Below are 15,427 nucleotides of genomic sequence, written 5' to 3' on the forward strand. Positions count from 1 at the left end.
CAACACTTTGGATAAATCGCGAAAACAGTTCTAAGGGCCAAGAAATTACTTCATAAGGGAGAGGGAAGGAGAAAGAGAAGGAGGTGCTGGATCCCTGGAGCAATCAATCTATGTGCTGCGGTAAGACATTTGATTAACTTTATTTGACTTTTATAACTTCAAATTCTATTGGTCACAAAATATACAGCATTTTATTTTACTTTTATTATACATATATATATTTCTAGAGACAGAAAGAGCATGAGTGGGGAGAGGGGCATAGGGAATGAGAGAGAGAATCTTAAGCAGGCCCCATGCTGAGCATGGAGCCTGATTCAGAACTTGATCCCATGACCCTGGGATCATGACCTAAGTTGAAATTAAGAGTCGGACACTCAACTGACTGAGCCACACAGGTGCCCCAATACCCAGTATTTTAAAGATCTCTGACTCACTTTCTAACCTGGTGACCTGTCTCTACATACTGGTTATAAGTTCAATTTCCCCCCCAAGTAATTCAGTATGCATTAGCTCCACATTCTGTAAGAGTATTATTTTGTCTTTTGCTAAGTAGCATTGGCTTTCATTTTTTTAATTCTTCAAGTCTAATTCAGTTTTCAATATCCAGATAAAATGATCACAGCAGGTTATAGGGAAGAAATGTTGAATTTGAATAAGGAGACTTGAATTAGGGTCCTGGCTTTGTTATTAATTAATTGACAGCTGTATCAAGTTTATTTGCATCAGGCTACTTTTACTCCCCAGGAGCTCAGTTTTCTCCTTTGTTCAGAAAAAAAAAATGTTCATTCCTAATTTCTAAAGCTTTAAAATTTTCTATAATTCTATGACTTTCTGACTTCCAAACAACCTGCAGGAATTCTTATGTTGGCAAACTGAGGTAGTATTTCTAAGTACAATACACTCTCCTTGCACTCTGATAGGAAAATAAAAGAACCTAGAATCTACAGCACATATAGCTAGAGCTGTGTGTTATTTCAAAGTATTCCAATCCAGGAGAATTAAATAAACAGAAACAAAATTAATGAAGATATTATGTATATGTTCATATCTTGCTTTAATTGACAATTTGGAAGAATATATAAAATAATATGGAAAAATTTTAATATAAAAAATTAACATAAGGAAATTGTGAGTATAAGGTCAAGACCCTAAGGAAAGACAGAGCAAATACATGCATAGATTGATAAAACCTATATTGTTATTAACATTGACCTTCATGTTACTCCCCAAACTATGTTTTCCCCATGCTTAACAATCACAAACTTTTTCATGGGGTAGTGAAGCTATATTTATTATATTCAAAGTCATATATTTTCAATTATTTGTAGTCTTTTCTTACAAAATATCCATCTCAGTCAGGAAAAGCCCTATCATACACTTATTTCCTAGGGCCTAGATCATATTTGAAGCACTCAGGATTAGACAATTCCACATGTCCTATGAAAACAATGTATTCTCTAAACTTTTTAATGCATATATCTCTGATCCACACTGAAATAAGTTTTAAATCCAAGGTCTGGATCTTTATTGAATTGGTTTTTAAAATATAACTCCCAAATGTATGTTACTAGCTGATTCTTTTGACTGTACTATTAATTTAGAAGATACAAATCAAGTAAAAGCTTGATGGCCATCTGGTGGAGATCTTACAGAAGGTGTTCACACTTTGGGCAGAGTCTGGCTTCTTTTCATAAAAGCTGGTGAAAACTGGGTGTGGACTTCAACCCTGTGAACCAGTTCTCAGGCATAAGAGAGAATCCAGGAGGCCTGGCTGGATCAGATTTGTTTTGCAGAGCACTGGACAACAGATGTAAGCCAAGGGGCAAGCACTAGTATTATCACAGGGATTACCAGTCACTACCAAAAGAATATTATTAAACAGAATATTCAAAAAATAAATGTAAAAACATAGCCAGGAAAGAAGGCAAAAAGTCAGGAGCTAAAGGGATCATGAATTGGTCAGAAATCAGAGTGGAAGGTGCGATGTAGTGAAATGTTTATGATATTGCTATATTGGATGTGAATGAATTAAGCAAGCCTGTCAGAATCTTCTTTTTTGTGTGTGGGGGGAGGGTGGGAGAGGTGGATCTTGAATGGTAGGTAGATTAATCAGTTTAAAGGAGCATTTGGCTGTATGTTGCCACTGTAGTTATCCAGTAGAGAAGACAAAAATGTCAATTCCTCTTAAGATGTTCTGAACCATCTGAGGTCACCTTAGTATCACTGTTTTGGCAGAAAAGGAAAAGGCTTCTCAGACCCTTCAATGATTTACGCATAGAATATCTAGAGAAGAGGCACAGTTTTGCCCAATTTTGTTTTGAGCTACAGGGTTTTGAGCTAAATGGGTCTCTTCCATTTTTCCATATCTTGAGCACAGAGGCACTTTCTATCATTTTTCCAGAATATCTTTTTAAGGATATTTGTAAAACAAAAAGCCTTGAAAGATGAAGACAATGTTTCCCACCAAAGCAAAGGGCTGATTTGGCTATCATCTTGTATAATAAAAAGCATGTTTATCTTCAGAGTAAAAGACAGGAATAGTTGTTATCTATTATAAAAGAGAGGGAGGGAGACAAACCATAAGAGACTCTTAAATACAGAGAACAAACTGAGGGTGGATGGGGTGGTGAGGGAGAGGGGGAACTGGGTGATGGACATTGAGGAGGACACTTGTTGGGATGAGCACTGGGTGTTGTATGCAACTGATGAACCATGGGAATCTACCCCAAAAACCAACAGCACACTTTACACACTGTATGTTAGCCAATTTGACAATAAATTATGTTTAAAAAAAAAAGATTCAGGTTCTCTATTCTCAGAATACCTCTAGTTTAAAACCAGCTGCTGCATGAACAGACATTACCTAATCTTTGCACTGTCTTTTGGGAACGGGGATATGAGGAACCAGCACAAGAAAATGCTGATACTCTGGTTTTTCTTATTGCTGATAATAAGATCTTTTGTTTCTGAACCAGGAGTCTTGTATCTTCTGCCAGAATCTATGTAACATGTTAGCTTGCAAGGAGTACAAAATCACAAAGAAAATAAAAATAATTAAAAATAACTTGCTTATAAAAGAGTTATCTTGAGAGGAGCCAAGATGGCAGAACAGTATGGAAGTTTTTGTGTGTCTCACGTACATGAAATATAGCAAGACCAACACTAAACCATCCTACACACCTAGAAAACTGACTGGAGGATTAACACAACAATCTGCACAACCTAAACCACAGAATTCAGCAGGTACGTGGTGCGAAGAGGTGAATTTGGGGAGCGAGAAGGCACGGAGGGAAGGGAACCGCTTTTGCAGACGAAGAGAGGAGAGAGACTGGGGGGGGGGGGGGAGAACACGGGAAAAGCACCCCTCCCCAAAAGCAGCTGGAGAGACAGTGGAAAATTGGAAACAGCCACAGGGACTAAACTAAAAAGGGAGAAAGGAGAAAGGAGAGGGTTTAAATTCCATTAAGACTGTAAACAAGGGGAGCACAAAGGCTGCAACTCCTCAGCTCAATACCTGGCAGTGCTCTGATGGGAAGGGTGAATCCCCAGGAACAGAGTGGGGCCAGGATGTTCTTGGGCTACATGGGGAAAAGTGACTCCACTGCTGGAAGGACATTTGGTAGAGACTATTCCAAGCCACCTGGTCCCAGCAGACCCCAGAAAATGGCCACATTTGCTGGTGCTGGAACAAAGTTGTTAGGGTGAAGCCTGGTGCCAGATGTGTGTTGTGATTTTCCATAATCCCTGAAACACTGCTGCTACACTATCTCGGGAACTTTTTCTGAGGCAGGCTGGCACCTGGCCACAGTCTCAGGGCACTGGCAACAACAGGGTCCAGCAGGTGTACCTGGGTGCAGCCGCTATTCGGCCATTGCTCATTCGGCCATTGTTCGGTGAAACCCTCCCACAGAGGGGCAGAACAGGTCAAAGCTGCAGTCCTTCAGAAGTAAGGGGCCGGGGAAAACCGCCGCATCTGAGAAAAATCTCAGGAGAGAGGTACTGCTTCAGGCCTGGTCATGGAGAATGAAAAAGTGGGGAGTGGACGAAAGTTGAAGACAGAGGACAAGTGCGCGATTGCTGATCCGGGAGAACAGACTGGGTAGCTAGGTGGCGCCATTTTCACTCCTCCCACGCATGCACATACACACTGACGAGCCCCGCAACAATCCACCCCAGTAGGATAGCAGCGCCATCTAGTGGACAGCGGAGCTGTTACACTGAGCCCCACCCAACTAGGCCAACTTCGCTCTTCAAGAACACAAGTCACACCGCCGGCTTAGTTTATAAAGTGCTACATAGACTGATTTCTAGGGGAAAACAAAGTAATTTCAGTCCTACTTTAATGGGTTAGCAGGTTCTTCAATTGTCTTTCTTTTTTTTTCCTTCTCTCATTGAAAACAGAAAGAGAACAAATTCATTTTTATTTTTATTTTTCTTGAATACAGAAAGAGAAAAAATTCATTTTTATTTTAAATTTTTATTAAAATATTTTTCTATTTTTATTTTTATTTTTATTCATTTTTATTACTATATTTTTTACCTTTGTAAGTTTTTTCAAATTCTATTTTACTTCCATCATTTTATTTTAGTCTACTTCAGTGTATTCACCTTTTCAAATTTTCAAACAATTTCTTTTTTTCTTTCTTTTTCCCTTTTTCTCTTTACGTTTCTTTTCATTTTCTTGAATGCAGAAAGAGGAAAATTTGATTTTTACTTTCAATTTCTATTACAAATATTTTTATTTAATTTTTTCACTATATCTTTTGCTTTTATGTAATTTTTTTCAAATTCTATTTTACTTCCATCATTTTATTTTAGTCTACTACAGTGTATTCACTTTTTCAAATTTTCAAAAGATTTCCTTTTTTTCTCTTTTTTTAATCTTTTCTTTTTGTTTCTTTTCTTTTTTCTTGAATACATAAAAAGAAAATAATTCATATTTCTTTCTAATTTTTATTAAAAATATTTTCTTTAATTTTTTTACTATATTCTTTACTTTTGTGTATATTTTTTCAAATTCTATTTTACCCCCATGATCTCATTTTAGTCTAATTCAGTGTATTCATTTTTTCATTCTCAAATGATTTCCTTTTTTTTTTGTCTTCCCCCCTTTTTTTCTCTAATCTGTCAAACCACTCAACACCCAGACCAAAACACACCTAGGATCTAGCATCATCTATTCTATATTTGTGTGTGTGTGTGTTTAATTTTTAATTTTAATATTTTTTAATTTTAATTTTTTTATTTCAATTTTCCTACCTCAGTTATTCTTTTCCTCCCTTAAAAATGATGAAATGAAGGAATTCACCCCAAAAGAAAGAGCACAAAGAAACAACGCCCAGGGATTTAACCAACGCAAACACAAGCAAGATGTCTGAACCATAATTTAGAATCACGATAATAAGAATACTAGCTGGAGTCAAAAATAGATTAGAATCCCTTTCTTCAGAGATAAAAGAAGTAAAAAATGGCCAGAATAAAATTAAAAACGCTATAACTGAGCTGCAATCACAGATTGATACAGCAGAGGCAAGGATGGATGAAGCAGAACAGAGAATCAGCGATACAGAGAACAAACTTATAGAGAATAATGAAGTAGAAAAAAGAGGAAGATTAAGGCAAAAGGCCATGATTTAAGAAGTAGAGAAATCAGTGACTCATTAAAAAGGAACAATATTAGAATCACAGGGGTCCCAGAAGATGAAGAGAGAAAAACAGGGGTAGAAGGGTTGTGTGAGCAAATCATAGCAGAAAACTTTCCTAACCTGGGGAAAGACACAGACATCAAAATCCAGGAAGCACAGAGGACACCCATTAGATTCAACAAAAACTGACCATCAACAAGGCATATCATAGTCAAACTCACAAAATACTCAGGCAAGGAGAGAATCATGAAAGCAGCAAGGGAAAAATAGTCCCTAACCTACAAGAGAAGACAGATCAGGTTTGTGGCAGACCTGTCCACAGAAACTTGGCAGGCCAGGAAGGAATGGCGGGACATATTCAGTGTGCTGAATCAGAAAAATATGCAGCCAAGAATTCTTTATCCAGCAAGGCTGTCATACAAAATAGAAGGAGAGATAAAAAGTTTCCCAAACAAACAAAAATTAAAGGAGTTTTTGACCGGTAAACCCTGCAAGAAATTTTAAGGGGTTCTCTCTGAGGGGAGAAAAGATGAAAACAAATATATATACCAATAAATACAAAAAGTAACAAAGATTAGAAAGGACCAGAGAACACGACCAGAAACTCCAATTCTACAAGCATGATAATGGCAATAAATTCATAACTTTCAGTACTCACTCTAAACATCCATGGACCCAATGCTCCAAACAAAAGACATAGGGTAACAGAATGGATAAGAAAACAATATCCATCTATATATTGTTTACAAGAGACCCACTTTAGACCTAAAGACACCTTCAGATTGAAAATAAGGGGATGGAGAGCCATGTATCAAGCTAATGGTAACCAAAAGAGAGCCAGAGTAGCCATACTTATATCAGACAATCTAGACTTTAAAATAAAGACTGTATCAAGAGATGCAGAATGGCATTGTATCATAATCAAGGGGTCTATCCACCAAGAAGACCTAACAATTATAAACATTTATGTGCCAAATGTGGAAGCACCCAATATATAAAGCAATTAATCACAAACATAGAGAAACTCATCAATAGTAATACCATAATAGTAGGAGACTACAACACCCCACTCACAGTAATGGGTAGCATATCTCATCAAAAAAACAACAGGGAAACAATGGCTTTGAATGATACACTGGCCCAGATGGACTCAACAGATATATTCAGAACATTTCATCCTTAAGCAGCAGAATATACATTCTTCTCCAGTGCACATGGAATAGACCAGATACTGGGACACAAATCAGTCCTAAGTAAGTACAAAAAGATAGAGATCACACCATGCATATTTCCAGACCACAATGCTACGAAACTCGAAATCAACCACAAGAAAAATTTGGAAAGGTAACAAATACTTGGAGACTGAAGAACATCCTACTAAAGAATGAATGGGTTAACCAAGCAGTTAAAGAGGAAATTTAAAAAGTCCATGAAAATGATAACACCACAACCCAAAACCTCTGGGACGCAGCAAAGGCGGTCATAAGAGGAAAGTATATAGCAATCCAGGTCTTCCTAAAGAAGGAAGAAAGATCCCAGATACACAACCTAACCTTACACCTTAAGAAATTGGAAAAAGAACAGCAACTAAAACCCCAAACCAGCAGAAGCCAGGAAATAATAAAGATTAAAGAAGAAATTAATGCTAGCGAAACCAAAAAAAAAAAAACAAAACAGATCAATGAAACCAGAAGTTGATTCTTTGAAAGAATTAACAAAATTGATAAACCACTAGCCAGTTTGATCAAGAAGAAAAAGGAAAGGACCCAAATAAATAAAATCAAGAATGAAAGAGGAGAGATCACAACCAACACAACAGAAATAAAAACGATAATAAGAGAATATTATGAGTAATTATATGCCAATAAAATGGGCAATCTGGAAGAAATGGAAAAATTCCTAGAAACATATACACTACCAAAACTGAAATAGGAAGAAATAGAAAATTTGAACAGACCCATAACCTGTAAGGAAATCGAATTAGTAATCAAAAATCTGCCAAAAAACGAGAGTCCAGGCCAGATGGCTTTCCAGGGGAATTCTACCAAACATTTAAGGAAGAGTTAACACCTATTCTCTTCAAGCTGTTCCAAAAAATAGAAATGGAAGGAAAACTTCCAAAGTCTTTCTATGCAGCCAGCATTACCTTGAGACCCCACTAAAAAGGAGGCAGAGACCCCACTAAACCAGACAGAGACCCCACTAAAAAGGAGAACTATAGACCAATTTCCCTGATGAACATGGACGCAAAAATCTTTAACAAGATATTAGCCAACCGGATCCAACAATACATTAAAAAAATTATTCACCACAACCAAGTGGGATTTATACCTGGGATGCAGAGCTGGTTCGATATCCACAAAACAATCAATGTGATTTATCACATCAATAAAAGAAAGGACAAGAACCATATGATCCTCTCAATAGATGCAGAGAAAGCATTTGACAAAATACAGCATCCTTTCTTGATAAAAACCCTCAAGAAAGTAGGGATAGAAGGAGCATACCTCAAGATCATAAAAGCCATATATGAATGACCCAATGTTAATATCATCCTCAATGGGGAAAAATTGAGAGCTTTCCCCCTAGGGTCAGGAACAAGACGGATGTCCACTCTCGCCACTGTTATTCAACATAGTATTGGAAGTCTCAGTCTCTGCAATCAGACAACACAGAGAAATAAAAGGCATCCAAATCAGCCAGGAGGAGGTCAAACTTTCACTCTTCACAGATGACTTGATACTCTATATGGAAAACCCAAAAGATTCCACCAAAAAACTGCTAGAATTGATTCATGAATTCAGCAAAGTTACAGGATATAAAATCAATGCACAGAAATCAGTTGCATTCCTATACACCAACAATGAAGCGACAGAAAGAGAAATCAAGGAATCGATCCCATTTACAGTTGCACTAAAAACCATAAAATACCTAGGAGTAAATCTAACCAAAGAGGTGAAAAATCTATACACTGAAAACTATAGAAAACTTATGAAAGAAATGGAAGAAGACACAAAAAAATGGAAAAATATTCCCTGCACCTGCAAAGGAAGAACAAATATTGTTAAAATGTCTATACTACTCAAAGCAATCTACATATTCAATGCAATCCCTATCAAAATAACACTAGCATTCTTCACAGAGCTAGAACAAACAATCCTAAAATTTGTATGGAACCAGAAAAGACCCTGAATAGCCAAAGCAATCTTGAAAAATAAAACCAAAGTAGGAGGCATCACAATCCCAGACTTCAAGCTATACTACAAAGCTGTAATCATCAAGACAGTATGGTACAGGCACAAGAACAGACACTCAGATCAATGGAACAGAATAGAGAACCCAGAAATGGACCCACAAACGTATGGCCAACTAATCTTCAACCAAGCAGGAAAGAATATCCAATGGAATAAAGACCATCTCGTTAGCAAGTGGTGCTGGGAAAACTGGACAGCGACATGCAGAAGAATGAACCTGGACCATTTTCTTACACCGCACACAAACTCAAAATGGATGAAAGACCTCAATGTAAGAAAGGAAACCTTCAAATTCCTCAAAGAGAAAGCAGGCAAAACCTCTTTGACCTTGGCTGCAGCAGCTTCTTACTCAACACATCTCTGGAGGCAAGGGAAACAAAAGCAAAAATGAACTATTGGCTCCTCATCAAAATAAAAAGCTTCTGCACAGTGAAGGAAACAATCAGCAAAACTAAAAGGCAACCGACAGAACGGGAGAAGATATTTGCAAACGACATATCAGATAAAGGGTTAGTATCCAAAAGCTATAAAGAACTTATGAAACTCAACACCCAAAAAACAAACAATCCAGTGAAGAAACGGGCAAAAGACATGAATAGACACTTCTCCAAAGAAGAAATCCAGATGGCCAACCAACATGAAAAAATGCTCAACATTACTCATCATCAGGGAAATACAAATCAAAACCACAATGAGATACCACCTTACACCTGTCAGAATGGCTAACATTAACAACTCAGGCTACAACAGATGTTGGCGAGGATGCAGAGAAAGAGGATCTCTTTTGTATTGCTGGTGGGAATGCAAGCTGGTGCAGCCACTCTGGAAAACAGCATGGAAGTCCCTCAAAAAATTAAAAATATATAGAACTACCCTACGACCCAGCGATTGCAATACTAGGTATTTATCCATGGGATACAGGTATGCTGTTTTGAAGGGACACATGCACCCCCATGTTTATAGCAGCACTATCAACAATAGCCAAAGTATGGAAAGAGCCCAAATGTCCATCGATGGATGAATGGATAAAAAAGATGTGGTGTATATATATATATGTGTATGTATATATATGTGTGTATATATATCTATATATGTATATGTGTATATGTATATATGTACATATACATATATACATATATACATATACATATATATACATATATGTATGTGTATATGTGTATATGTATATATGTACATATACATGTATACATATACATATACACATATATATATATACATATATGTATATACACACACACACAATGGAGTATTACTCGGCTTCGAAAAAATGAAATCTTGCCGTTTGCAACTACGTGGATAGAACTAGATCGTATTATGCTAAGCAAAATTAGTCAGAAAAAGACAAATATCATATGACTTCACTCATATGAGGACTTTAAGACAGAGAACAGATGAACACAAGGGAAGGGAAGCAAAAATAATATAAAAACAGGGAGGGGGACAAAACATAAGAGACTCTTAAATATGGAGAACGAACAGAGGGTTACTGGAGGGGTTGTGGGAGGGGGGATGGGCTAAATGGGTAAGGGGCAATAAGGAATCTACTCTTGAAATCATTGTTGCACTATATGCTAACTAATTTGGATGTTAATTTAAAAAATAAAATTAATAATAAAGAAAAAAATACTGAGATGGTTTAAAAAAAAAAAAGAAATCCTATGAATTTTCCCCTTTGACTCTGAGTTTCAAAGGATAACCTCAGTTATCCTTGATTTCTACTCCAATTTGCAGTTCATTTTTATTTATGTACTCAAGATGTTCATTTGCTAGGTTCAAATAGTAATAATTTATAATTGTATTATATCAACCTATTGTTTTTCAGTTGTCATATCTACATTTGTCTAGATCAGGATTGTAAGCCTTTTGTTAAAAACTCTGGGAATTATGAACCATATCTACATGGTGCTTTTTATGAGGTCCCTTGGAACTTTTTTAATCCATTTACTTTTTTGAAAAGCACTTGTTAGAATTTAATGAAACTCCCTCCATGTGGCTTCAAGCCAACACACAGGCATCCTTAATCTTCTCCTTGGCTCTTCTACTGACGAATTTGGCCTTCATGATGACAGGCCATTTTGATAGCTTTCCCTTTCCCAAAACTTTATAGTAGCCTGATCGCACCACATCAATGATAAGAGCAGCTCCATTCTTGTTTTTGACAGCATTTACCCTTGTCTGCTCACTGACCAAGGTTCACAGTTCATCAAGGATGTCAGTTGGGCGGAAGTTCTGGTTCTTCCTTAAGTCGTAATGCCTCATGCCAACTTCTCCAAAGTAACCTGGGTGATATTTGCCAACGTTGATCCTGTGGTGATGCATGCCACCAGGATTACCTCAGCCTCTGGGGTGATTCCAGGGCTTGCCAATTTGGCTGTGGCCGTGTTTCACGTGGCCCCAAAGTTTCTGGGTCTTTCCCAGTCTGGATGGCATGTCAGCAGCCCAGACAAAAGAGTTTAATTCATTTTTTTAATGTTATCAGCATTATATCTAGATTGGGGTAGCCACCCTGGAATATAGTTTGAGAAAGATGCAAATGGAGAGATGAAAGGTCATAATATGTAAATATAAAAGAAACAACAAAATGAAGGGATTTAAGTCAAATGTCAGACAAATAGGCAAAAAGGGCAGTAAATTCCAGAGAAATCCAGAAGGAGCAAAAGTGACAGGACAGGTCGTGGCCTGAGGCAGGCATACTAGTATATCCCAAATTTAGATTATTGTGTCTTATCACTTTAATGTCCCAAACAACTCGATCAATACAAATGCACCACCCTATTCACTTGAGGGAAATTTTGCCAAAACTCAGTAAGTTTCAATTTAAACACATTGCACATATGTTTACATTCAGTAGAGAAATTTGAGAATTTTCATCAGGATATACAAAAATTGAGTCTGGAAGTTTGTGGTCTAACAAGTCCTCCTACTCAAAAACAAAGGCATTATCGCCAAAAAGGCTGTTCCGAGCTCAGAGGAAAGGACTAAGGTTTGAGAGACAATGGGAAATAGTGTGCCTATCCCAACTAATCCCTGTTAAGAGTCAAGCTATCTTCCTGGCCACACCAAAATTGGCCAAGACCAGATTTTTGTGCTTACTTATTAACTTGGTGTCACAAAAAAGATGAAATGTTTATTTCAATAATTACATATTAGAATTCACAGTTTTCATTTCTTCAAGACTGCATGATAGGGTCCTGGGTAAGAAGCAGGATTCTCATTTCTATCAATGGAAGTGTTCCCCTAGAATTTACATTTGAAACTAATTTCCTTTTAGTTTATAATTGTTTACTCTCTTCTATTCGTGCAATAAAAGTCATTGATCACCTACTATATTTAAAGCACTTTTCTTACCACAGAGTACCAAATGATGAATAAAACAAAATCCCTGCCCTAAAGGAACTTAAAGTAGGCAGTTATCTTTGGAAACAGACCATCAGAGAAGCACACTCAAATTGCCACTCCAACAAAAATATTTAGGTTGTTAGTTGGTTTAACTTGCTACATTTATTAAGTTATCTGACCTATAAAAATTTTTTTAATGTTTATAAATATTATATCTATATAAAATATATTTACATACACATGTTACTGTACTTTTTGCAAAGTTGAAAGTAAAGCAAAATTACAAGTGGCTAGACTCATTCTTATAATTCATTTTTATTAAATTGTAAGGCACTAGGAATATAAAAACTAGCCTATATTAAAACTAATAGCAATAATAATTTGTGGTTTTGCTGTAACCACTATAATCCTCATCCTCCAGTCATGCACGCAGCACTTTGACTTGGTCACTCTTTTCTGCCTGTGTAAAGGTGCTGCTAAGTGAATTCACCTTGTGAATTCACTGCCATCATGAGGTTTCTATTTCTGAGAAAGTGAATCCAAGGAAAGTATTCCAAGGAAAGTTTCAGATAGCATAGCCAAGGTAAACAGATAATAAAGATGTTGAAGTGTCTTCCTTCAGCCATCAAACAGTGTCAGGCAGTCATCTGACTTATTTATTGTTGGGGTTCATCCTTGTGACAGCCACCTCTATTATTACACACAGGATAATTATTACACGGATATATCAGGCCATTGCCAAACTGCAACTAAGAACTCTGCATAGATCTATATAGGTGATGCTAGGCCACATGAACAAAAATGGAAAGATCACATCCTAGAATGTACCACTATCCTATTATTCTTTGCTTCAGACAGTAAAGCCACCTTTTGTTCATTCATATATGGTCTGAACTTGATATCCAGCATTGCCCTAGATGGAAAGAAACTGAGTAAATGAAATCTAAATACAAACATCTCATTTTTACCATTCATTGCAACTTACCTCCTCTGAACTTCTTTTACAAAAACGAAGACATGCGATCTTCAACCAAATTAAGGTCTCTGTTGCCTTTACCTCTCACTTTTCTCTCCTAGAATATTAACTATGTACCCTCCATCTCCAACATACATTGCTTTAGTTGCTTCTCTACACAACCTACACCCCTATAGCCTCATATTTTTAATGTGTTTTTCCCAGTACATGGTCCTTGGTCGTTTTGTAGCACCTGTCCAGAAAACCTGCAAACTTTTAACAGTGCAACAATCTACCTTCTTCCTTGTTAACCAGGAAACAAGATGAAAATCACTTATTGGGAAAAACTGTGACCCCCCCCCCTACAAATTTCTGGTTTCTGGACTCTTTGGGGCTTGTAATGTTTCATTTGCCCCTGGTCTTTATCCCTGCCTCCTATTCGCTCCTGTTGGACATTCCAAATTTTCACTTCTTTCCTTAGGCTCAGTGCTCCATTACACTTGCTGCAGCCCAAACAGATGATTTCTTCCAGTTACGTAGTTAACTTCCCTACCTTGTTTTTAAGCCTACATTCAAAGTAGGCTTCCTGAAAGTTGAATCTTACCTCTATTTACTTTATCATACTTTATTTTTTTTTTCAACGTTTTTTCTTTATTTATTTATTTTTGGGACAGAGAGAGACAGAGCATGAACGGGGGAGGGGCAGAGAGAGAGGGAGACACAGAATCGGAAACAGGCTCCAGGCTCCGAGCCATCAGCCCAGAGCCTGACGCGGGGCTCGAACTCACGGACCGCGAGATCGTGACCTGGCTGAAGTCGGACGCTTAACCGACTGCGCCACCCAGGCGCCCCATCTATTTACTTTATTACCGTTCTGGAGAAATCAGTGATAATTTCTTTCCTAGACTACTGAACATTCTAACTGATCTCCTTGCCTACAGTCCTGATTTTCCCTATCATCTGCCCCCTTGCAAACAACATTTATTCACTCTAATCCTATTTACATATGCTGGTAATTCCCAAACCCATAGCTCCTATTCTAACGGATCTCCTAAACCACAGATCCATAGTTACAACTACCTTCTGAATATCTTCAAATGCACATTCAGCAGACTCCACATGCTTAACATGTCAAAAATTAAATTTTTAAGTTTCTTGCCCTGCAAGCTACCCACCCGCCACACTAAATTATTGAATCAATAGTGTAATTTACAATCTGTTAGCCACTGTTGGCGCCTTTTTCTTATTCATCAATCTCCCGGACGTGACAAATAACTGATGGGTGAGCATTGTCATTATACCACCAAATCTCTCTTCAATCTTTCTTCTATTTAGTCCTCTTACTAATGTTCAAGTCGTTTTCATTAGGATTAAAATCATGAATGTAGCCTACTAACTATTCTTGTTTCCTCAACCTTATTCCCTATCTGATACCCGAGCATTATTTCTAAAACGTACATATATAATTCAGTATGAAAAGGCTGGAAAGCATCTGATAAATCTCACTATTCACCATCTAAAGGAAATGAAAAGATAACGTTACACTAGAAACTAAGACTGACAGTAAACTAACACCAGGATTTAAGAAGCATTTGGGAAGAATCCTCACTAAATACAAAGTCAGTGGCATTGCCCACCATAATGAAGAAGGAATATACATTTGTAGCTACATGTATCACGTTATGCAGTAGATGCTTAGGTAAGAAACTAATTCATCACAACTCATTGGATCAGAAGTGTACTCTCCAGAAGGAATACCTATACATCCCTAGTTCTAAGTGCAGGTTTTCAAAGCAGGTGGAGGGCTTCTTCCCACTCCACATCCCAACCCACCATTTGGACTTCGTTTTCTACAACTAGTCCAATCCTGCACTAGAAACTAGAAACTGGAAACTGGATAGAGAATAGAGTGTGGGCCAATAGTAATGACACATTTATTTCTAGAAAGTATACTTCTTACAAGTGATTCATGACAAGTATAGGTAGAGACAAGATTTGTGGAAGCAGGGAATATTGAAGATTGTGGTTTTTTTTTTTTTTTAATTTTTTTTTTCAACGTTTTTTATTTATTTTTGGGACAGAGAGAGACATAGCATGAACGGGGGAGGGGCAGAGAGAGAGGGAGACACAGAATCGGAAACAGGCTCCAGGCTCTGAGCCATCAGCCCAGAGCCTGACGCGGGGCTCGAACTCACTGACCGCGAGATCGTGAC

The 15,427-nt window shown here is 37.4% G+C and overlaps 1 pseudogene; it reads right to left on the reverse strand.

The window, feature by feature from the left end:
• Positions 1-10,596: 10,596 nt before the first annotated feature.
• On the reverse strand, positions 10,597-11,350 carry LOC131513503 (large ribosomal subunit protein uL15-like; annotated as a pseudogene).
• Between the last annotated feature and the right edge of the window lie 4,077 nt (positions 11,351-15,427).

This window comes from Neofelis nebulosa, chromosome 6, assembly GCF_028018385.1.
Source record: "Neofelis nebulosa isolate mNeoNeb1 chromosome 6, mNeoNeb1.pri, whole genome shotgun sequence".
NCBI lineage: Eukaryota > Metazoa > Chordata > Mammalia > Carnivora > Felidae > Neofelis > Neofelis nebulosa.